Source organism: Peromyscus leucopus, chromosome 12, assembly GCF_004664715.2.
Source record: "Peromyscus leucopus breed LL Stock chromosome 12, UCI_PerLeu_2.1, whole genome shotgun sequence".
Classification (NCBI taxonomy): domain Eukaryota; kingdom Metazoa; phylum Chordata; class Mammalia; order Rodentia; family Cricetidae; genus Peromyscus; species Peromyscus leucopus.
Window position 1 is genome coordinate 53,330,117 of NC_051073.1, and position 24,814 is coordinate 53,354,930.

The window sequence follows — 24,814 nt, forward strand, 5'->3', positions numbered from 1 at the left end:
CAGCCCAGAAACATAAGACAGAACAAACATGACTGTCCAAAACAAAATAATTACAGTCTGAGCACTCTACAAACCCCACTAAAGACACCTTCTTCAGAAAGGTGTTTATATACATAGGCCCTACAGGCTCAGTGGGTAAAGGTGCTATCCACTAAAGTGATCTGAGTTAGATTCCTGGATCCCACAATAGAAAACAAAGAGCTGTCCTCAAAACTAACCTCCATACCTGCACTGCAGCACACAATATGCCAAATCACATACATACACACATACACACACACACACACACACACACACACACACACACACACGTGTTCACACACACACCACAAAAAAATACATAATGTAATAAAAATTTTAAACCCTATGATTTTTTCCAACACAATATTTATTATTCAGTAATTTCATGCATACCAATCACAGCCAGAACAAAGAATAATATCCGAATATAAAAAATATGAGTAAGCTATTTGTATAGTGTCCTAGTTTGCTTTCTGTTGCTGTGACTGAGGAGAAGGGGCTCAGCGGGGGAGAGGGTTTGCAGTCCAACACTGAAGAAAACCAATGCAAGCACTCAAGGGAGGAACTGAAGCAGAGCCATGAAAGATCACTGCTTACTGGACTACTCCCCAAAGCTTGCTCAGACTGATTTCTTATGCACCCCAGAACCACTTGCCCAATGGTCATACCTACCACAGTGGGCTGTGTGCTCATATCAATCATGCATCAAGAAAATGCCCCATAGACATGCCCACAGGCCAGTCCAATGGAGGCAATTCCAGGTGTCTGTAGACTGTGTCAAACTGAACACTAACCAGTATACCTAAGCTTAAAGTAACAGAAGAAAACATTTAAGTTACTGTCAGAAGTAGTTCCAGGGTCTCAGAATTTACTTGGTACAACATAGCAGAACTGTCTCCAAAATAAGTAAAAAAAAAAAAAAAAAAATAGACTCTTTAAAGATCATAAAGGTTAATTTCATCAACTTTAAAATGAGAAAAATCATCACTAATCTGCCAAATTTCAGTGAGTACCTACATGAAGAACAACTTACACTATGGATTTTAAAACATGGGATTGTCCAAACCTAAGTTTATTTTTACAGCCCTTGTAGTCCATCTTTTTATGTGCTTAAGAAAGCTCTCCCCTTTTTAGGTACTGGAATTTTAAATTAGAATATAAAGTAAATAATATCAAATTCTTTTTTAAAATATTTATAAAACTACATTTTTCCGGACCTTGGAGGATTCTTCTGAGCTTTCAGAATCTCATTTCAGTTTCTTGTCTAAATGGTGAAGACAGAGACTATTCCGATTGGTTGTATTGAAAATATGTTTACCTAAAACATCTAGATTGGGGCGGGGAGGGGGGAAGAAGCTACTGTTAACTACGTCGATTTTGATCATGAAAGGAAAAGTTAAAACTGGCAGGTAGAGATGACAAACAAATTCATAACTCACACATGAAATGACTAGTGAAGCTCAACTAAATTTTAAAGCATGGAAATATGAACATGGGTTTCATCTCATATTTGGGCCCTTATTAGTAACTTTTGATGGCAAATATGATGGATGGAAATTAATTATCTTCTGTACTTTCCTAAGCAAAATGTTAACAAGTCTCTTGCTCAAAGGCCTCTTTTTTTTTTTAATTTGTGTATGTGTGCGCGAGTATACGTATATGCAAAAAAAGGTATCAGACCTCCTGGAACTGTAGTTACAGGCCATTGTGAGCTACCCCATGTGGGTTCATGGAACTAAACACTGGTCCTCTGGGATAGCATGTGTTCTTAGCAGCTGAGTCATGGCTCCAGCCTTCACAATTTGCTTTTAAATGAAAAAAAAAAAAAAAAACTCAATCAAAATTATTCCTTTGCATATTTCATGCAAACCAAGTCAAATTACTACTCTGTGCAGTCCTATATTTGAGCTCCTTGGTTCTCCATGAATTTTAATTCAGTCAAAAGGCACCACCACCCTTCCATGTCTTTACTTTTTCAGATTCTCCATAAAAATCCATGCTCCTACTCTTAGAGTACTATCCATCAACATTTCCTGTGTGTTGATCTTCTCTATCCTCCTGACCATACATTCCTAAAATAGCTACACATTCTGGTTAATATGTCTATATAATATATATTACTGCAGTTCTATTAAATATAACTCTAATGCATTACTTGATTAAGTACCTGAGTGTCCATTGACCCTCATCTCCTCACCATAACCTTACTACTAGGCCTATGTACACAAAACTAGATCACCTACCAACTGCTGCTTACCCCTCCAACTTCTGCCTCCTCTGATTTCTAATTTCAAACACCTACCTACTCTTGAATTGATCAATCAAAATGTCGAAACCTTGTAAATTTATCTTAATACTCCAATCACTGAAAATAGGCATGATTTTCCCTAAAATCCTATCGTTGTTCCATTCCAAATGATCTACATTGTGCAGTTCGGTGTATCAGAACATCATACTCCTCTTTCTGTGGCATCTAGTTCAGGTTAATGAAGGTTCTTCCACTGTCTAGTTCCTCAAATTTCCATTCCCCTAAGACACCCAAAAAGAAAGGAGACATCCTTAAAGACACCTTATATATCAGCTCCTTGCCATCACAACTTAATATCTTTAGGGGCACCTATTTTTCCTATAATCCAGACCCTTCTCTGTATCATAACTGAACAATCAGTATCTCAAGCAGCAGATTAGTAATAGGCTAAATGTGACTTATTAATAAAGCCAGTGTTTACATATCTGATCATACAATTTATTTTAAAATCAAAATAGACACACAAAATGGAAAACAAAAGAGGTAAGCATTCTAAAAACACAAAAGGATTAAGAATGGAAGCTGATTAACTTGTCAAAGAGTAGTTCATTGTAAGAAACATTAAACAGAAATACTTGTCAATTCTCTAACAACTATACTATTATACAAGCTCTGGACATCTGAAAAGAAAAGGGGGCAAATGAGTGAGAGAAGTTCCACTGGCTAACGCTAAATATCACCTGAGATCTGATGCGTGTTACATATACAGTCCACCAACTACTAACCCAGTAACATCTATTCAACCTATAATTTCCAAGGCAATTTGCAGATTTCTTCAAAATTATCAGCTCTTTCTTTACTACTCCTTTTTGAAATTGGCTCGGATATTAATGGTCATTTTGATTCCCCAGAATAAAAATATCTGGTACTGAGACTAGAAGGATGAAAAGCTGAAGTCAACAGATATCATAAGCTACGTTTATTAGAGAGTAACTGAAAAATTTACAAGGTGTCGCTGATTAGCACTATAAACATAAGCTATCAGAATTCCCCACATACAGGAACCAAGCTACTCAACTACCCTTGGCCTTCTTCATCTTTAAAATGGGCATAATAACATTAACTAAGAGCCCTACGAAACAAATGGCCCTAAGTATGTCAACCATTTAAGCATTGTTTGGTACATAGTGACAAGAATTAAAATTTATAATATTGACCAAATTTATAATAATGATCCAAAATAAATGATTCAATTCACTAGCTTGCCTTTAGATTAATAAATAATTGCTAACTCAACATATACATACAGTATATAAGAAATTATGATACAAACTTGAAATCAGGATTAAATAGACTGAATTTGGTTTTTCAAGTGAATTAGTTTGAGTATTATAAAATTGATACTGCATTTTTTGTTAATGCTTTTAGCTTTTAAATCTAACAGACTAGCATCATTAAGGCCTCAGTCAAACTAAGCAGTTGCTTTGAACAAAGTTTTAGATATTAAAATATATACATTGACAACTAAGTTGTATGTGTATGTATACATGTGCATGTGCGTGCATATATACATGTTTTTAAAACCATAGTTTATTGAATGAAGTAAGAAAACACTGACATTCAAGGAAAACAAAATCTGAGCCATTTGTCCTTATATATCAGTAATTATTACAAATGTTTATTAAATATTTTTTGTTTTGTTTTTTCAAGACAAGGAGTTTCTCTGAGTAACCATTCAGGCTGTCCCAGAACTCACTCTGTACCCCAGGCTGGCCTCAAATTCCAGAGTTCTGTCTGCCTCTGCCTCCAGAGTGCTGGGATTAAAGGCATATGCCACCACTGACCCACTACAAATGTTTATTAACTTAAGAAAATGTATTGCTGGTACAGGGATAGTCAATCAACCAAGAAGACAGAAAAAGGAGACTTGTCTAAACTGACACTCATACAAAAGTTAGTAAGGCAAACACCGAGGTAAGATAAGAGCATATAACAAATGTAGCCAGAGATGTGTTTCACTTTAGAAAACTATTTTAATTTCATTTCTATATAACATACAAAAATCAACTTCAGGGAATAATTTACTAAAAGCCAGAAAAAGCACCAACCATGAAAGAACTTAAGTATGGTGACCTACTTCTACTATCATATGCTAAAGGATATAAAAAGACAAGATACAAATCAAGAGATAGATAGGGTATCTACAATATATAAAGAACTCAAATAAACAGGAAAATCAATAGGAAAGAGCCATACAAGAAAAACAGCTGAAAGTATGAACAATTATTTCTGGGCAAAAACAAAAACCAAACGAACAAACAAAAAAAAGTGTTCACAGCCAAATTGGTAAATACAAAATTGAAATCAAGACCAAAATGGGATGTTTTATTAAAGTAAGTAGTAAAAATTTAAAAATCTGACATTATTGTAAGATAAAAAGAATACAGATGAACAGGAGTGTTATGTGTACCACTAGTGACAGTACAGATGAGTGGCATGACTCCAGAAAAGCAATATGACAGCCATTTGTAATATCGAGCATTTACACACCTAAGAACAACAACTCCAGTCTTAGTGCATAACAAAAAAGTCACCTGAAAATGTCAGGAAGAAACAAGAAGAAAGACAGGTGAAAAACACACTGTGGTTCTGTCACCCATTTCATGTACAAGTGAACATGAACTCTGAGTTACAATTATGCACAATGTGGGTCAATCTTAATAATTAAATACTGAGCAAAGAGGCAAATACAGCATGGTAAGATTTTATCTAGTCACAGCTCTAAGTTCGAGGCCAGCCAGGGCCACACAGAGAAAAAAAAAATTCACTTTTAAAAAGACAAGAGATAAAAGCCGGGCGTGGTGGCGCACGCCTTTAATCCCAGCACTCGGGAGGCAGAGCCAGGCGGATCTCTGTGAGTTCGAGGCCAGCCTGGGCTACCAAGTGAGCTCCAGGAAAGGCGCAAAGCTACACAGAGAAACCCTGTCTCAAAAAAAAAAAAAAAAAAAAAAAAAAAAAAAAAAAAAAAGACAAGAGATAAATCAACACAAATTTTAGGAGGTTGGTTGTTGCACTTAGGAGGCTCAGGTAGAATGACTGTCATGAGATCAAGGCCAGGCTGGTTTACATACTTCTAGGGCAGCTTGGGCTACAGAGTAAGAACCTGCCCCACCAAAAATAAATAGTAAATAAAAGAACACTAAGAATATTTTTCTATATCCATATACTGTCCTGTTCATATCAATATGTCCAAATAAGAGATGAGTAAAAGCCTAATATTTGTGTTTATTTTAGAAAATAGATTGTTTTTTCTCTGATTACAGAATATCATAATTAAGAATTCTTTGTTTTCAAATCAGCTAAAACCTGGGCTGGAGAGATGGCTCAGCCGTTAAAGGCTAGGCTCACAACCAAATCAGCTAAAACCTGGGCTTTGAAAAATATGAAAAATTTGAAAAAATACTCCCAGATAAAAAGTAACCTAGCAATGAAATGGAAAAAAATATTGAAAACCTTATACAATATAACTAAAGTGGTTATCAGAGGACAACTAATAGCTTTAAAGACCTCTGTCATGGAAAGATGGAACAGAAACAATAACATGCTGTCTTTTTTTTCTTTTTTCTTTTATTAAGAGATTTTTCTATTCATTTTACATATCAACCACAGATTCCCCTGTCCTCCCTCCTCCCACCCCACAACCTCCCCTTCAAACCACCCCCTAGTCCCACCTCTTCCAAGGCAAGGTCTCCCATGGGGAGATAGCAGATCCTGGTACATTCAGTTGAGGCAGGTCCAAGACCCTCCACCATGCACCAAGGCTGTGCAAAGTGTCTCACCATAGGTACTAGGCTCCAAAAAGTTGGCTCACATGTATGAACACCTAATTTTTGACAAAGAAGCCAAAACTGTTCAATAGAAAAAAAGAAAGCATCTTCAACAAATGGTGCTGGCATAACTGGATGTCAACATGTAGAAGACTCCAAATAGACCCATATCTGTCACTGTGCACAAAACTTAAGTCCAAGTGGATCAAAGATCTCAACATAAATCCAGTTACTCTGAACCTGATAGAAGAGAAAGTAGGAAGTAGTCTTGAACGCATTGACACCGGAGATCACTTCCTAAATATAACACCAGTAGCACAGACACTGAGAGCAACAATTAATAAATGGGACCTCTTGAAACTGAGAAGCTTTTGTAGGGCAAAGGACATGGTCGATAAGACAAAATAACATGCTGTCTTAAAGATATTAACCTTATCAGTGTAATCAATTAACATAAAATGTTTCCACTGCTTAATCATATTTTCATTTCTACCTAAGTAAATCTTCTAAGACCCACTCTAATATTCTTTTGATCTGATGCTGGTATTGCTACTTAGTATCTTACTTAGAATTCTGTGTTAATTTCTATAAGAAAATTGATCCATAATTCAACTATAATTTTATACATTCTTTATCAAAATGAAGTATTACATGAAATTAAAAGGTTCCAATACTTTTCCAGAGCCTCAAATACGTTAAATTAAATGAAAATTACCTATTTCCTATAATTTAACTTGCCACATTTCTTTCTCATTTTTCATGCCAACTGGTATCTGGTTTTTATTCTCATAACAATATTCATAGTTATAGTGAACTAAAGCAATTTGAGTTTCTACATCATACTGATCCTTCTAAACAGCCAACTTTGGAGTTTAGTTGTTATAGCTTTAACATTTAATTGGTTGCATGTTTTAAAGATTCTTTCTTACTCTGGCTGGCACCATTCTTATTTTACAGAAGGTATTTTCTGTTTCCTTACTTTCTCGATGGGCTTAATGAGAAATATCCTCTGTGACTGTGCAGTCTGGCAATGACACTGCACTCTCATGCACGATTCATGCAGCCATGAAGTTCTCTGTGCTCTGCTACCTCTCCCTGTCTGCAGAAATCTGCCCTTTCTATTCAGGAGCTCATATTGCACATTTGAGAATGGAGAATTTTTCTCATGCCACCCTTAAAGGTGTCGGCCTTCTTTCAGTCAAGACCACAAATCTGTAAACCCTTTCAAATCACACACTGACTCTGTCAATCTCTGACTGCTGGGTGTTTTAGTATTTTTAGTGCTCAGTACTTTAGTATTTAACTATACACCTCTATCTGCTCTAATTTTTCCTTTTGTAATTCTTATCATTCACAAGTTGTACTTCAATAGACTCCAAATTTGAGCATCTTTATTCAAAATTTTCATGTTTTCTCTTTGTTCTCTATAAGCTTTGATATATGTCTTGATTTGCCCTTTTAGTTCACTAATTCCTATTTCAACAAGAACACTGTTCTTTGTCTCATTCATTGACTTATTCACCTAAAATGTTTCTTAGTATCTAAAATTTATTACTTGACTTTCTTTTTGGTCCTTTTTTTTTCTTGCACATTTGAGTTTCATTTACTTTTGCCAACAGTAAGCAGTAGCTTGAGGTGTGCACTGACTCTCCCATCTAACCTCCCCCCTTGTACTAGTTACCATGTGGTGCACTCTGGTAGTTTTTGTTGCTATGTCACCGGCTCTCAACTCTGGTTGCTGGAGTACCCTAAACAGCAGAAACAACACAGGGGTGAAAAGCAGATGTTCTCTGTCAATTCCCTGCCAAGGCACATGGAGAACAAGCTCTGCTACCACTGCCTGTTTAGCATTGGGGACAGAAAAGTTGTCTTTGGACTATTCTAGGGTGAGAGACTTGAATACTTAACATGAATGAATACTGATCAGAGCAGTCCAGAGGACTGAAGCCCAAATTTTGCTTCCTATGCCTGCTGCTATTTGCTATGTACCCTGAGCATGCTTGTCTTAATCGCTCAGCAAAGTGAAGAAAGAAAAATTTCAAAATAATGTTACTCTGTCCAAAGTGCCATGTCAGTTGTGCACATAACTCAGCAGTCACTGCATTCAGAAAGAGAAGCACTGGAGAGGAAAATTGGAGAGGAAAAGGAAGAAACGCATGTACAGGTCAACTTGGTTTTAAAATCCACAAATGGACAAAACTTTGGGAGTGAGATGGAGTCTATAGATCTGAAGTGTGTTTGAATATTGCTGTAACTAGTCCCTCAAATCAGCAGCTTCCTCAGAAAGCAAATTCCTGAATACAGTATATAAAAATAATGATGTGCTTTCCAGATGCTCTCCAAAACAGATCTCAAAAGATACTACAGCTACTAAGCATCCCATGCAAACGTTAGTGGAATCCCATTCTTAATTATTCCAGAATACAATCATCTTTTGTTTTGAACACAACTTGAAATCAATTTTCTGTGACTTCAGTTAGAAAAAAAACCAATTGTAACTTTGGGCAATCCGATACATTTTCCAAATGTTCGTTCTCACATATGTGAAAAAGCATGCCTGTCACAATACAGATGTTCAAACGTTCCCCACATGGTGAACATGACTGCACCTTCTATATTGTTCTTGATGAACTATGTTTTTGCTCTCTGAATATCAAAAATGGTAAGGTGTTTAACTAGACTCCGTTTCTAAGTAACTCAGACAATAGAGTGAAATTAGTGAGAAACTATATATAAAAGTTTGTAGCCATTCCTTGTTTAAGAATTTGAAAGTTCATATAAAATGTTCAAGATCTCAATTGCAATCTCTGAAGTACACAAAGTACTGTGGTTTATTGTCCTACTATCTAGATAGGAATCATGTAGGATATGAAATCTGGGGTTCATTCTTGAATCGGTAGGTAATGGAATTCTGTGTACTTTATTCCACACAATATCCTGAATTGATCGAAGTAGATTTGCTTTACCATTGATGGCAGTAGCTGATAGATCTGATATATTTCTTTTCTGAATCACAGTAAATATAATTTTTATTGGAACTTGTGCTGTGATAGAATTTCATTAAGAAGCTAAAAGGATGAGGGGTCATAAGCATGTGTAAAGATGTCTAGCTATGGAGAAGCAGAGAATGTTTATAACAGGTAATGACAACTTTCACGATATTAAATTTTAATCAGAATTAGCTGAAAATAAGGAAATAGATAACTAGTAAGCAAGACATTCATCAAATAGATGTAATATATCATGACCAACAATGAGTCCCTTTTGTATGATAAGTACCAAACCAGCACTAAAGGGTATCAAGATAAACAAAGCACATTTGTCCTTTAAAGGGTGCAGTTCAATGTGCTATGACTCTAAATGTTACCTTTCTCAAATGGTGAATCCCAAATAAGTGAAGTTAGGTAGGAGTCAAACTATACTTGAAACACCAAATTAAGTCAAATTTACATTACACCAGAGCCGTCCATTTTGGGGTAGCAAAACTCATTAAGATACACGAGAGAAAGAGAAGAGGAAGGAGAGAGATCACCTCAAGTTACAGAAAAATAATCACCATTTACTTTTGGCTCTTCTACTCTTTGGTTTACTTTATAATGAACATCAAAGCTGTAACACAGAACATCTAAATGAGAAGAGCCTAGAATCCTGTTCATTTTTTCCTATACCAATGTTTAGCTGAGAAGATCTACCTTCTCAATAATTCTTTGTTTGTAACCCCTTTCCAGAACAAGAAATTTTATTATAAGCCCAAGTTTTCAAAGGTACGTCTCTGAGAATTAGTTATATAAAGGACAGTAAAACGCAAACACAGCCATTAAGAAGACTAGGTACCACGGTGTGTCAAAAGAACAAATACAAGAGTACCATTCACAGTGAACCTGAAGAGAAAAGCTGCCATGCATGAGTTCAATGTTAAAAAAAAAAAAAAATTAACAGCACAGTATCTTTTCAGTAATATAACTACTTACACCATACAAAATTATTGTAGCACTTTGTTTCATAATGTGCTAAAATCAGAGTATGAATAAACATCTGAAATACTGTCATAAGGAAAAGTAAAACTGCAGAGAAGCTGGTTCAGCAATTCATCCCCCCTTCAATATTCAGAAGCTAGAACTTAACATGTGTAGACTTAGCAAAACAAGCACAGCATCTCTGAGAAGCATGTGATGCCTGCTGTATCTTCTAGACAGAGGGCACAGGAGTGGCTGGTTTGAGCTAACTATTTGAAACTGTAATTAACTTTAAAAGATAACTATTGCTAAGTAAGCATGGTGGCACAGGTCTTAATCTCAGCACTCAGGAGGAAGAAGCAGGCAATCCCTCTGTTAGCTGAAGGACACTTGGTCTACACAGCAAGTTTCAGGACAGTCAGGGGATACATAATGAAACTCTGTCTAAAATAATATAAATACTTTACTTTTCATTCACAGGCACTGACTATTCAAAATAATCCAAACTCTTGCACAATGATTTTATCTGAGCTGATAATATGAAATGGAAATATGTATATACATACATACATACACACACATACATACACACTGTTAAATAAAACTGAACCTCCCTTTGGCTAATGACATCAAGGAAAAATTAAAGTTACATACAAAGGTTCTAGACTGTATCCCATGATAATCTTGGCAGAGCCTGGTTTAAAACTCTGTGAGCATAAGATAAAAGAAATCAAAAGCTAAATTTTGTAATGAACTAAATAAAATTAATGTATCAGATCTTTCACCTCTCATATCCATCAAAACCTTATGGAAGTTAACAAGTGTTTTGAAATATGAGTTCTAAACAGACTCATACAAATTCCTCCAGAAACAGTTCAGAATTGGGTGACATAGACTGCACACTCAATAAGTGGTTTACCAGACAGCTTACTGCACTAAATAGTCTTTTTCTACAATGCAATTAAACTTACTGCCTAACTTCAGGCTAGCATTATAATGATTCACCCCACCAAAAGAAAATAAAAAATAAAACATGTCTGTGTATTGCAAACTCTTGGTGGCCCATGTTAATGCTAGGTACTGATTTCTGAAGCACCTTTAAGGACAAAAGTGTCAAAAATAAACACAAAGAACTTTAATGAGTAGGATCTACCATTTTCAACGTATATTTCTGTTCTTCCTTGGCCTTATATATTTATGATTCCTGGTTCTTGGTTACTGAAAATGGTTTGACTCAGTTTTACTTTTCAACCTAGTACTCCCAGTTTTTAACCTTTCTTTTATGGAAATTCCTACAGCCTACTTTAACATGTAATTACTTCACTGTTATAGAACCAAATCAGACCGCATCTACGGAATTCATTCATCCCTTTCAATATATGTAATTCTATAGAGTTTAAATTTAAAACTAGAGTCTACCATAGCAACTATTACTCCTACTTATAAGTCTTGCCCTTTGTGTCCTTCTCAAGAATCTTCTCCAAACCTAGTTTGCTTTTCATAAAAGTTACCAGCAATAAACTGGGCAAGCACTGGCCTCAGAATACAAGCCTCATGATTATCGCTTACATTCATTAGAGTCATATTTGAATTTGAAATCCCATCTGATATATAATAGCTATATGACTTTGAATGAGATCACTTCCTTTTCTTAGCCTTAGTTATATTTATGATTGGGATAATAAAGGTACCTGTTTCATAGGAATGTAGAATTAACTGTAAAGAAATAGATACAATCCATGCACAGTTCAAAGTAAATACTCAATAATGTGGACTACAATTGTTATGGTGGTTGTTTTTATTAACATCATTTAGTTCAAGGACAAAAACTTAATTTTCCTTTCAATATGATTACCACTAATAATTCTGCTAATATTCAGGCACACATATCTTTAGGAAACATCTACAGAAATTCTTAAACACACGTGTAGAATTTCAGTTAACATTACTAAATATTTCTCTCAATCACAATTATCTTTATCATCATTTATAAGCATGAAACCTACCAGTTTTAAACCTGATGGCTGATCCAAAATTTCTCTTGAAATTCCTATTACCTAGACTTTGGGAGGCTATAATAATAGTTCAGCATGACCTAACATACTAGAAAAGTTACTGTAAATGTCCCTATGAAGTGACTATAAAATGTTACATTATTAGTAACCAGAAACAGCTTGAACTGTGAACAGGTGTAGGAAAGAGGAAGAAGGATTCAGAACTGTATGAATTTCTGCAAATTATGTTCGCATTTGTGAATAGGTGCTGTTTAATAGCTTTAAGCTCTCATAACCATTCACACCAGCAAAAGAAATGTGTATCAATTAAAGAAACTGACTGAGATTTTAAATGAAAACCCCAAGGTTATCATTAAACAATGACCTATCAATTCTTTTCACATGAATTACAAGCAGTTATGTGTTTCAGTATATAACAATGTAGCATTTTCAAAGCCTTTCTAACACAGATTCTTTCCACTACTCTACATCAAAAAAAAAAAAATCAAATGTCTTTACCATTATTAACATTCCTCTTATGTGAATCTATTCCTGGGTGGGTATAATGTAGGATCAAAAATCAAATGCAACAATTAAAAATTACAAATTAAAAAAGATATACATGGAGATGGATCTTAGTTATTCAAACTTTATATCAGAGATATAAAAGCCAAATTCACTTTTCTTTCTTGAAGATATATATCTATTGATCTAGATATATATTGTATGGAATCAGAAAATGAGTAGTACTAACCCATTCTATAATGACCAGCTTTCAACAATTAAACAACTTTATGCTGGATACAAAAATCATTGATAAACTCTATTACTAATATAGCTTCCTGAACTAGGGTGAGTTGGTGGGGAATGTATGCAAACTAATAAATTTATTCTTATTAATTATAAAATATAACAAGTAACTGAAATTTTGCCTACATTTATAGTGTGCAGTGTTTGAAAGCAAGTATCACTATACTGAGACATATCACAGATGATAGAACATACAACTAGTTGATAGATGATAGTTCATACAACTAGTCAACAGCAGCCTCTACTAACTCTACATCCAGATTTTTGACTATATGCAATAAAGAAGAATTAAAGTATAACATAGGAGGGATTGAAAAGGTAGATAATTTCTTAGGTTTTAAAAACCCTCTGCTGGATTTAATTACTTTTACTTAATTATCTATCATAAGAAAAATAATTTTAGAAGACCAAAACTGACTAGAATTAATAAATACATATATATATACATACATACATACATACATACATACATACATACATACATACATACACGCAATAGTCCTTAAATAGAAAGCACAGAAAAGGTCATCTCTAATGTATAGAGAAAACCAGAGATGTATTGAGAATGAGAAAGAGGACTGGGCAAGAAAGAGGGTAAGGAAGAGGAGAAAGGGAGAGAGAGGAAGAGGGGAAAGGGAAAGAGAGGAAGAGGGGAAAGGGAGAGAGGAAGAGGGGAAAGGGAGAGAGGAAGAGGGGAAAGGGGGAGAGAGGAAGAGGGGAAAGAGGAAGAGGGGAAAGAGACAGGAAAAGGGGAAAGGGAATAAAGAAGAGAGATATCATGAGGGAGGAAGGAAGGACTGAGAGAGGAAGGGAGGGAGGGAGGGAAGGAAGAAGTGGGGAGGGATATATATGTAATGGCCAGTTTGGTTTCGTTTTGTCAATCAGTAGAGGCTCTAATGGCTCCTTTTGCAATGGTAATTTGAATTCCAAAAATGGAGGTACAGAGAAAATAAATTTCTGATCATTTATAAAAGCCTTGAAGTAGAAATAGGTAAATCTCAAGAAACTTACCAATGACAACAAGAGAATGGGCACCAAGAATTTCAAAACTAAAAATCCCAATCATTTTAGTCTTTTTTTAAATTAAACATTTTTTCCTTTAAAAATAAAAGTCAAAAGCAATCGAAAAGATTTAGTATACTCAACTCTAAACTGTGTGTATATTTTTCCTGAAGTGCATATTCATGACATAAAGACAGGCTGGCTGCTTTGTTTGACTATAGCTCTGTTTACTTCATGCTGTCAAAAGTAGATTTTGACACTCAGTATTAATATTGCTATTTTTATTGATATAATTAGCACTGCTATAAATAATTCCTTGGCCTGCCATATCTAAGTATATCATTACAATCAGCAATATTAAGACATCTCTTTCTTGGATGATGCTTTGGAAATAGACTGCTGACCCAAAGAACCAAGGTGACCTCAAGATGAAGAAATTACTGGAAAAAAATACTAATGTTGCCCTGTCAATAGAGACTGTTTTGTGTATGACTTCACTAAACAAACTAGTTTATATTTGTTTGAAACTGAAGTTTCTCACCAATCTGCTGTTTCAATTTCACATCACACCATATTGTACCTAAAACAGGCAATCTGGATTCCTATTGCTACTTTTTTTTTCTTCCAAACAGCTCAGGAATTTGCTTAAATATAAAGCTTGAATCTATAAAGCAAAAAAAAAAGAAAGAAAGAAAGAAAGAAAAACAGAAAAAGAAAAAGAAAAAGAGAGAAAGAAAAGAAAAAATTAAGACACCCAAAATTGAGACTGGGTGGGTAAAAATAACATGTTTGAAATCATTTGTATAATTGCTAGAGGGTGGCCAACCCACTTGTGAGTTTTTGATCATTACATGAAAGCAAAATCAAAACATATTTTATCTTGCCTCTAGATCTCATCAGCTGTGACAATAACCTTATCTGGCCTTGAATGGTTTGTTCATAAAACAAAGTGGGGTGACTGACCTAGTACACACTCAACACAGAGTATGGAGGCCAAAACAAAGTGACAATACAATTCAAAACAAGTTTGTAGAGATTTTAGAATAGTATATTAAAACCTTTCTTTGTCTCTATCACTTGACAGATGGTTAGCCCTCACACAGCCTAGTATCTCTGGCAAAGAAATGACTACGTCTAGCCAATAACACCCCAAATTTTGACTTAAAATGCACTGTACACACGCTTAGACTTACCTTACAAATATGAATTCTAATACAATTAGTCATGCTTATTTTATTATCATAAAAACTTGATACATGTCAAGATTTTATCTTCTGTACTAAGGACATCTCACTTTGAAACTCATTCATCTTATGCAGACTCCAGTTCCATGAGCTTCCCATTTTCGTTTTCATTCATTTTATGCACTGCTTGGTAATCATGCTTTTAAAACTTCCAAAATAACATCTTAGCCCAAAGTACTACAAAATTTACAGAGATTTAATTAGCTTGTGTTTCTATGTTGCTCACAAGAAAGTTCTGGTAACTAACAAACTGTGTCAAACAAAATCACTTGGTAACATTGAAAACATTCCATGTCAAGGACCACAGAGCAAGACAGAGTTTATCTAGCTTTAAAGTATGTCTTTATTCATAAACCGTTCATCTGTAAACACATACACATAGACACACACACTGATCAACCATTATTACTAGAAACAGGAAAGTTTAGTTTTTAACATCCTTTTAACCATTCTTCTACAAGAAAAATCAGCAGAAACTATTCTATTAGTTTAAAAATCTGTTTTTCCCTCAGTCCTCCTCTGTAAGCCATGCATATACACGGGTCTGTACACATATCAGCCAGAAGCAATCTCAAGAGGCTCTAAATGCAGTATGTCTCCTTTTTGGAAAAGGTTACTTGTTACATACATTAGCTTAGAGATCTAATGTAGGTCTGAAGATCCAAACTCTCAACAGGAGAGAGTGAGGTGGGCTCTGTATAATAAAAGCTATGTCCCATGAGGAGTAAACTTATATATCGCTAACAAAGCCAGACTCATAACTAATAGAGCCAAATAATGAAAATTAGAACCTGTTATTTGAGACCTGCCAAGAAAGTTCTAGAAAGGTGAGACTCTCCCCACTTAAAGCCACACACTTAGATTTCAATCATGTGCATTTAACCAGGCACCAAGTTGACTTGCTAGAATCTAGAATTTTTTCTTACAGACATAATGACTAAAATAATGCTAAAATTTTTCTATAGTATTCTTGCATTATAATGGTTTATTAAATCAGAGAAGCATCAGTAGAGTGATTTTGGAGACTGGAAAGAAAGGGTTAAAAATAGTTTTGTTTTATTCTGTTTTTTGAAGGCTTCTCTGCAAAAAGAATGACCTCTTTAATATCACCTATAAGTGAGTTACATTTTTTTTCTTCCCTTGCTAAAACTACAACTGCAAAAGATTGAGATACATGATTTTCAAGTACATTCCTAAAATAAATCCCAAGCAAAAAATTAACATGTATTTTAGGATTTGTTTTATCACAGTTTGACCATGCTACATAGGAATTTTACAGTAAATGTGAAGACACAAGATTTTACTATAAAGCAACATTTTATTTATTCCAAAGACATGATCAAAATTATGAAGAATAAAAAACCCCTATTTGTCAAAGATTTACTGAAATTTTATGAAAACGTTTCACAATGACAAAGAATACAAATAATTTAAAGAAACTGAGTTCTTCCTCTATTATTTAGCAATTATAAACACATTCTACACCTTCAAACTTGCTAAGCTTTTTCAAACTCTAGTTTGTAAAACACAAAAGCAGCTAGATTTTTGAAGTTTAATATTTTAAAAAAATCTCTTAGCAATGTGGAGTATACACACTGTATGAACATAATAATGTAAGTAAGCTCCACAGGGACCAAATTCCCCTTTGCTTCACTGTTTCATCCCAAGTATCCAGAACTCTCTTCCACATGCTGATGATCTCACCATCCATGTAAGAAAAACATGATTATTTCAGAAAATAAAACTTCACTTCCATATCCCAAATGTTTTAAAGAAGTTTCCCCTTACCACTTACCCTGAAGAAATCTGAAATAATTTAAAAGTCATTTATGTTATAAATCATTTACAAGAATTTTGTTGTAGCTTGTATTGCTCTTCTAAAATGGCCTTGTTATTCAGTCAAGACTTTTATTTAGGAAGTCCAATTTGTCTAGAAAGTCTCCTAAAAATCTGCATAAATGACACAAAAATAACTCGCTTAAAATGGTTTTCTCTTATATTTTCTTCCTATATCAAGGAGTCAAATTCTTATAGGCAAACAGGAGTAGGCTATGTGTCTCAAAGCTTCTCTACCTAAATAGGAAAAAGGCATCAAATCTAACAGACCTACTCAACCATATAACCCTCAAGTTTAAAAAAAAAAAAAAGTCTATTTTCCTCCATCCTTGGATTAATTTCATACTGTCTAGCAGTAACCAGCAAAAAAAAAAAAAAAAAAAAAAAAAAAAAAAAAAAAAAAAAAAAACCACAAGATCTGCATCTATATTTTCTTGGTATAATGATAGTCTCAAAATGCTGGCCTACCTAGACAGATAAACAGAAAGACATCTTCAGGAAATGGACAAAATTTAATAATTTTTAAGCTTCTTTCTCTAGCCTAACAATATTAGAAGTTCATCAGGAAAGAGCATTATTGTTTTGGAGTCTGGTAGGCAGTATACTTGTCACCTAATCTTCACATCAGAAAATACAAAGGATTGTATTTCACTCATCTTAAGACCTGAAATCAAAGCCAAAAATGCCCCATTGCCTCACTCAGTGATCGGCTCAGACATTTCCAGAAAACTCCATTTTCGACTCTTCACCTGTTCAGCACCATTTGTTCTCACATTTAAAGCTCTGCAAATGGAGTGCAACTCCATTCTTGGGATTTTACACTAAGGCACAAACCAGAACCACCAGTGACTCATCAGCAATTCTAAACCTTTCTTGGGAGGATTCACCATGTACCACCTGCACATGAACTCGGATGAGTTATTAAGAATTCTATGGAGCAAGCATATGATAATCAGTTTGTTGGTTTGTTTCTCCTTTACCTACAAGTAGGGTCATACCTAACTGTAAAGCAAAACTACAGAATACAGTCAAATCTTGACTTGTCACACTCATTTGTGGGATAAGCACAGAGAGTGCGGTCTATTCCCACAGTGTGGAGAAAGGTCCTTGAGACAGGAACTGAACCAGGAACAAAAGTAAATTATCTGTGAATTTAAGTTGTCACTGACTCCTTGAAATTACAGCTCACACTATTTTCCATAAAATGATACTTGCATATTTTAAGTTTTTCAAAGGCAACAAGTTGCAGCAGTAACTCAGAACACTGTTCACTTGAAAATATTGTATACTCTGAAATTTTGATCAGCAGAAATTCCCACGTAGCCACAGAGTGAGAACATTCTACTTTAGTCAAATTTTTGTATTTTTAGTGGTTAAAAAATAGTAAAGGCAATTTTCACTGTCTACAAAGGTAACATGTTCAATTTAAGTCGGGGCCAAAGATTCTGAGGACAGTACTACACACCCACAGGCTTCCAAATTTCTTCCTATCCCATTCAGATTTCTGCTAGAGAGCTGTCATGCCTCTTCCGACCTCATTTGACCCGGTTCGGAGTAAGAGATCATCGGATTACCGAGCTAGGTAGCGTAGCTGTACGCCATATTGTGTTTTTCGCTAATGTTTATAGTCTGTGTGTGCGCCTAACATATGCTTGTGCAAGTGTGTTTATCAATATAACTTTTACGAAATCCCTGCCTCCTGCCTCTTCTGCATCCTTAGGAAGGGGAGGGGCTGAAGGGGACCCTGAGAGCCACACATAGAGAAATGCATTAAAACAATTAGAGGACCACGTTTGAACTTCAAAGCCATCCCCCAAAATTCGGGGGGGGGGGTGTTTTTTGTTGTTGTTGTTGTGGTTGTTGTTATTTTGTTTTGTTTTGTGTCTCAAGGTATGAAAGAACGTTGACATTTTCACTAAGTGTTCTCCAAGTGGCCCAAAGGCGATGGAGGAGAACAGGGTTCGCCCCTTGCCAAGCCCCCCCTGTCTATGGGTGCAAGCCGAGCAGGCGGGGCCACCCGTCCCGCCCCGGGATTACTGAAGCCGGTCCTCCGCGCGGGCAGAAAGCGAGCGGGAGGGAGGAGGGAGGGAAGGAGGGAGGGGAGGAGGGAGGGAGGGAGAAAAGAGGGGCGGGAGCCGGCGCCGCCACCAGCTCCGGAGCCCCGGCCAGTGCCCCTCAGCTCCTCTTCTGGGAAGCCGCGGCTCCAGGCGCGGGGAGGAGAGGGAAGACACGGTGGCAGCGACCGGACGCCCCGCCCGGGCTGGCCGCGGACCCTCCCGCAGGGTCGCGCGAGGCCGCGGGGAGGGCGCTAGGAGGGGCGGCGGGAGGGCTCACGGGGCGGGGCAGGAGCCCCGGGCTCCGGCTCGGAACTCGCGCCGCGGCCCCACCCCGCCCCTCCTCCGCGGCCCGCCACCCCCGACTCCCGGCGACTCGCAGACGCCCGGCCGCGCTCCGCAGGCACACACCCCTCCCTCCCCCCCCCCCCACAACAAATTAGAGTTTTTGGCGTTACCTCCTCGCGCTCTTTAATCTTCTTTCCTCAACTCCTAAACTTCCCCCCGCCCCTACTTCTTCGGCAGAAGGCCCACATTGGGCGCCTGAAGCCGCGAACCTCCAGGTTGGCCGGCTATTGGGTGGATCTCATGCCACTCTGCGCTTCAGCTGTCCAATGACGATTGGATGGCCCTCGTGAGGTTGCCGCCCATAAACAAAATGCACTCTTCCTCCTCCCCTCCGTGGCCCCGCCCCTAACTGCCCCTTCCCTCATCTCTGTCATCTTTGATTGGCCTAGGAGACACCCAATCCGCTACCTCAAACGTCGATTGGTGGGCGGAAACTTCACTCAGAACATCCCTAACAGCCTATTGGTCGATGGTCTCAACACTTGCCGCCCACCAGCGCCCTGTGGAGAGAGGCCAGTCGTCTCTCCTTGTTCAGTGATCCAAGAGCTGGGAAACTATTGGTCGACAGAGGCCGTCAGACCGGACTGTAGTGATCGCTGATTGGTCGAGACAGACACGATCAAGTTTGGTTGTTGACTCCTCCGCGTTGCCGCCCCCCCCCCGCACTCCCGCCTCCTGTTCCTCCACGTCCCCGCCCCCTCCCGACTGCTTTTACTTTCTACGCATTTCTATTTCCTCCTTTATTTATTTATTTGTGATAAACTTAAATGACCCGAGGATAGAGGCGGGACTCCAAGAGGGGCTGGAGGATGACGGGCGGCGGCCTGGGGCCAATTGTCGCGGGGGCTGCGGGGTGAGGGGCAGCGGCGGCGGCCAGTGAGAAGCAGGTGCCTGCCGCGCGCCGCCTATGGAGCCGGGATGCCCCAGCGGAGGCGGCGGTTACCCGCTGTCTGGCGCGCCGGGAGGGGGAGGGAGAAGCGGGGGACGGGGGGGGGGGGGATACAGGGCAGGGAGACGGGGGGCGGGGGGTGGCGGGGTTGTCGCGGTCGCCGGCCTTGGCTGTCCAAGCGAGCGGGAGGATCCCAGCGGTGGGAGGGACCGCGGCGCGGGAGGGCGACGGGCGGCCCAGGGCGCCAGAGGCCGGCCCAGGGCTAGGACTCTTGAGCGAGTGTGTTCCTACAGAAAAAGACCGTGTAAAAACAGTCTGCCGCCGAGAGCCGCCTTTAATATCAATGAGGATTTATTATCCTGCCGGAAAAAGCAGATTATGTTTCTTATTACTAAACGCCTGAAGTACTGACGACCCAACTGGAGCCCACAAAATTCAATATCCTGGGAGCTAGAAGGAATAAAGCAACACGGAAAATTAAATGCAGTTCAGATGCTTCAATAAAACCTTCATCTTCATCCATTTGTCACTCAGCATAGTACTCCCCAGAGCCAAATTCTAACAAATACTGGTCAGGCAAGGGCGGGGTGGAGGAGGAAAGGGGTGAGGCCAGAGGCCAGCAGGAAGCCAAGGATAGATTCCTGAAAAGAATTCCTTAAAAGGACTAAGATGGAAAAAAGAATAGCTTTTCACTCCACAAAGAAAAAGAATTCCTGCCAGAATAAGAAGTAGTGCTTTTTAGGGAGCTTAATTGGTCACGAAAGGGATTTGTCAGAAACACCAGGCATACAAAGAAACTGTATTTGTAATATAAGTTATTAATACAGAAAACAATATTATGGATTGTGGACTTGCTACATACCTTTCGGTAGACTTGAAGTAAGTTTAGATCTGGAATTAACCTAGGCTTCCTTGACACATAATGAATACTTTGAACACTAAATGCCTGCTTTGACTAAGTAGAAGGCTGCCAGACCATAAGCAAAACTAACCGTGGTAAGAAAAAAGTACAAGGCCTTGACTTCGTTAATACATTTAGGTCTGTCCAGAAGATTATGGATGTGGCTGTCAGAATCCAGAAAATGCTTTAAAGATAAGAGAAGTTAAGAATGTTAACTGTTGAAACTGCTACTGAGTGTAGAAACCAAGATGTTTTTAAATCTGTGCATGAAGCTTAAAAGTTTTTCAGTAAGCAGTCCATGCAGAACAATCAACTTTACATGAGAAAATTAAGTAAAATTTAACAGAAGTGTTAAAGTAGCTAACCCATAACTTTAAGAAGAAATGACTATTTCAAATTCTTAAAAAGTCATCTTTTCTTAGAAATGTTTAAAGTCACTTTGCAGTGGTTTTGGAAACGGTGCGAAGATTATGATAAGGAGACATAAGGACAGCCTTGTAAAATACCTAGTTAAATGACAGCGACAAGGTGAGGCCTTGTGTTAACTACCTGTATATTTTAATGTGCAGTTCTGCTGTTCAAATGCTTTTGATGCTAAGGAATATTGCACAGCTACTCTATTTTTTTTTAACTCTCTCCAGAGGCAAGCATCCCCAACATGTATCAAGACCTCCATAATGATGAGGTATGAGATGTTTTCTTCTTTAATATTGAACAGAACTGAAGATCAGAAGAGTGATTTTTGGGTGGGCTGGAGTGGTGGTTCAGTGGACAAAGGTGCCTGCTGCCAAGACTAATGACCTAAATTTGATTCCCCATCACCCACGTGGTAGAAGGAGAGAACCTACTGCCCAAGTTGCCCTCTGACCTCTACACCTGCACCATGTACCTACACAAACACAAAAATAAATAATAAACGTTTTTACATGATGGGTCAAAAAGTCAACAAAAGGTTAAGAAAGCAAAATTGATTGAAAATAAAAAGACTATTGGTTGCTTAGAAAACAGTTTTATAAAAAAATGTTTTTAAGACATCTATTCACAGTTGGTTTACCTCTTTCTGGTATGCTATTTGTTAATTCATTCAACAAATACTAAGAGTATATTCTTTACACTGAATAAATTTTTAAGTGGACAGGATTATAGAAACTAAGACTAGATCTGGCACTTTTCTCCAGAGTTCTCTCCTTCTTAGAAGGAAAAATGTAACAAATTACTGTGCTGTGTTTGTGTGTGGCATATGCAACATAAAATATCACCCTCCTAAGAAGCTGGGAATAATTAAAATATACTGAACTTATCATTACGTTGAATTCAAAAGTTAAGTAAATCAGTTCCTGTTCACAGGGGGTTAGATCCTAACAAGGGCACCAGATATAATGTCCTATATGTCATAATTATATATGCTATGTAACATAAAAATAATGACATCATTAGGAGTAGAGTCTCAGTGATGTGACAATATGCTATAGAATATCAGAAAATATAAAATATTTACATCTGAGGGAGAATTAAGGAACCCTCAATGACCAGTACTCAGAGGAACAACAGATTAAAAGCAATAAATGTCCAATATCATGAAAGACTTGGGAACTTCTTAAATCCATAGACCCAGTTTTTTCTAAAACCAACCATTCTCTATGATGGCTACTCTTATTGTCAACTAGAGATGGCTTTTGGATCCATTAGGGAGTTTACGAGCTTTTATGTGAAACACATCACTTAATATTTGTAGCAATTTTAGAATAGGCGCTGCTTTTCTATACATGATCTCACTAATTCAAAAAAAAAGCACATTAACAGCTATGAAAAATATGAAAATCAAAATCTTCCTTTCCTGGGGACATAAAATTGAACTAGACAGCAAAATTTGTCAGGACAATATGCAAAACATTAAGGTTAGATGATTCATATCCAAAGCAACTTAAGGAGGATGCTTATAAACACACATGTACCCCAGATGTAACACGAGTCCTTCTGCCCCTGGAAACTTTATATAAAATCTGCCTTGAACCACAACCCCACACTGTGGTAGAAGTCTGAAGCCCTTCGTGGTATTTCTTCCCTGGAGTTGCAAAAGCTTACCCTGCTTTGCTCTGGGCCCAGACACTCCTTCCCATGCCCGGTCTTCCCTTGCTCTGGGCCCAGACACTCCTTCCCATGCCCATTCTTTGTTCCACTCAAAGCTTTGTTGTAAACGGAAGAGTCATACCAAAACCATAAGCAGTCTCCAACAAAACTTCAAATAATTAGAATAGGATGGACTCAAGAATGTGATGCTAGAAGAGGAAGAAGAGCAACACACACACACACACACACACACACACACACACACACACACACACATTTATGGTGTGGTATACTGATTACATTTTCTGGAGGAAAAAAAAAAGAGGCCCAGATAAAGACTCCTGCATAAGAGACAATTTGACAAGATTGCAGAATGGCAACAGAGATCATGAGGGAGAGGGCTGTTGGATGAATGGTATTAGAGAAGTAAGAAGAACTGATCTTTAAACAATACACAAAAATTAATTTTGGGTGCTTTATGAATAGGATGTGGGGAATATAATTGATAGTTCTATTTGTCATGCACAAGTGCGTGTGGAGAGGAGGATCAGTACTCACATAGGAAAAATGAAAGCAATAAATAAATTTCCAGCAGATTGGAAGGCTTAGGAAGCCATTTGAATCCACAGATTCAGTTATCCTAAAACCAGATTAGTCTCTATGATGTCAACGTAATGGGTTTAGAAGCATGTAGGTGAGGCAAACCGGCGTGGGCATGGCAAGAAAGGGTTAATTGAAGAGAAAGACCAATGGTGTAGGTGACACCATGCCCATTGGCTAGGGTCCACAACACAATAGAATGTAAAATAGGGAGGAAGTAGAGAGCCTGCATTCTCTCTCTGTTTCCAGTGAACCACCCTCCTATGCCACATCCTGTAACTGACACAGTATTTGGCCCTGTGTCCATAGTCCTAATGACCACGGACTCAAACCTCTAAATAATGAGTTGAAATAAAATCTTCCTCCTGTAAGTTGTTCTGTCAAGTATGGTCAATTGCCACAAATACAACTGGTGCAATTGCCATGAATCCTAACAGTCCATGAGCAAATGATTTCTTGTAATAGATCAAGGTACTGTAATTAGATTCATACAATTCAGCACTTGTCTTAGTTGATGTTCACAGACAATTTTACAGTTTCATTAAGATAGACTGACTGGTTCATTATTATCATGAGAAATATTTTACAGCCCAGCTGGCTTTGATTTCACTGTATTGTCTTGACTGGACTCCAACTGAGCCTGTGCTCTTTAGGGGTGGTTTTGCAGACATACATCACCTGCCTTGATAGAATTTTATATTGCATATTGACTTTTATCCATATGTCTAGGCAAATTCTGTTATTACTTATCATTTATTACTTATTTCTCTAGGTTTTGTCAAAATTCATATCATATGGGTTGTTTTTTCCTATAATTCATTTGTAACCTATTGTTTATTTTTTATTGTATTTTATTAAACAGAATCTCCAGCATAATGTTGAACAGTACTTAAGGTGCTTTAGATTTTTGTTTTATTTGTGAATGTTTGATATTGCACATTTTGGTAAATTTATTTTTGGAAATTTTGTTAAAAGCCATATATATTCAAAGTCTGAAAAGCTGTTTTTTTAAAC

At 37.4% G+C, this 24,814-nt stretch overlaps 1 protein-coding gene across 1 annotated transcript in view; it reads right to left on the reverse strand.

The window, feature by feature from the left end:
- The window catches only part of Zbtb20 (zinc finger and BTB domain containing 20), a 747,261-nt gene extending 727,680 nt beyond the window's left edge, over positions 1-19,581 (reverse strand). Inside the window, exon 1 of the mRNA XM_028872106.2 lies at positions 19,451-19,581. The gene's annotated coding sequence lies outside the window, so the exon portion shown is untranslated. The remainder of the gene's footprint in view (positions 1-19,450) is intronic.
- Between the last annotated feature and the right edge of the window lie 5,233 nt (positions 19,582-24,814).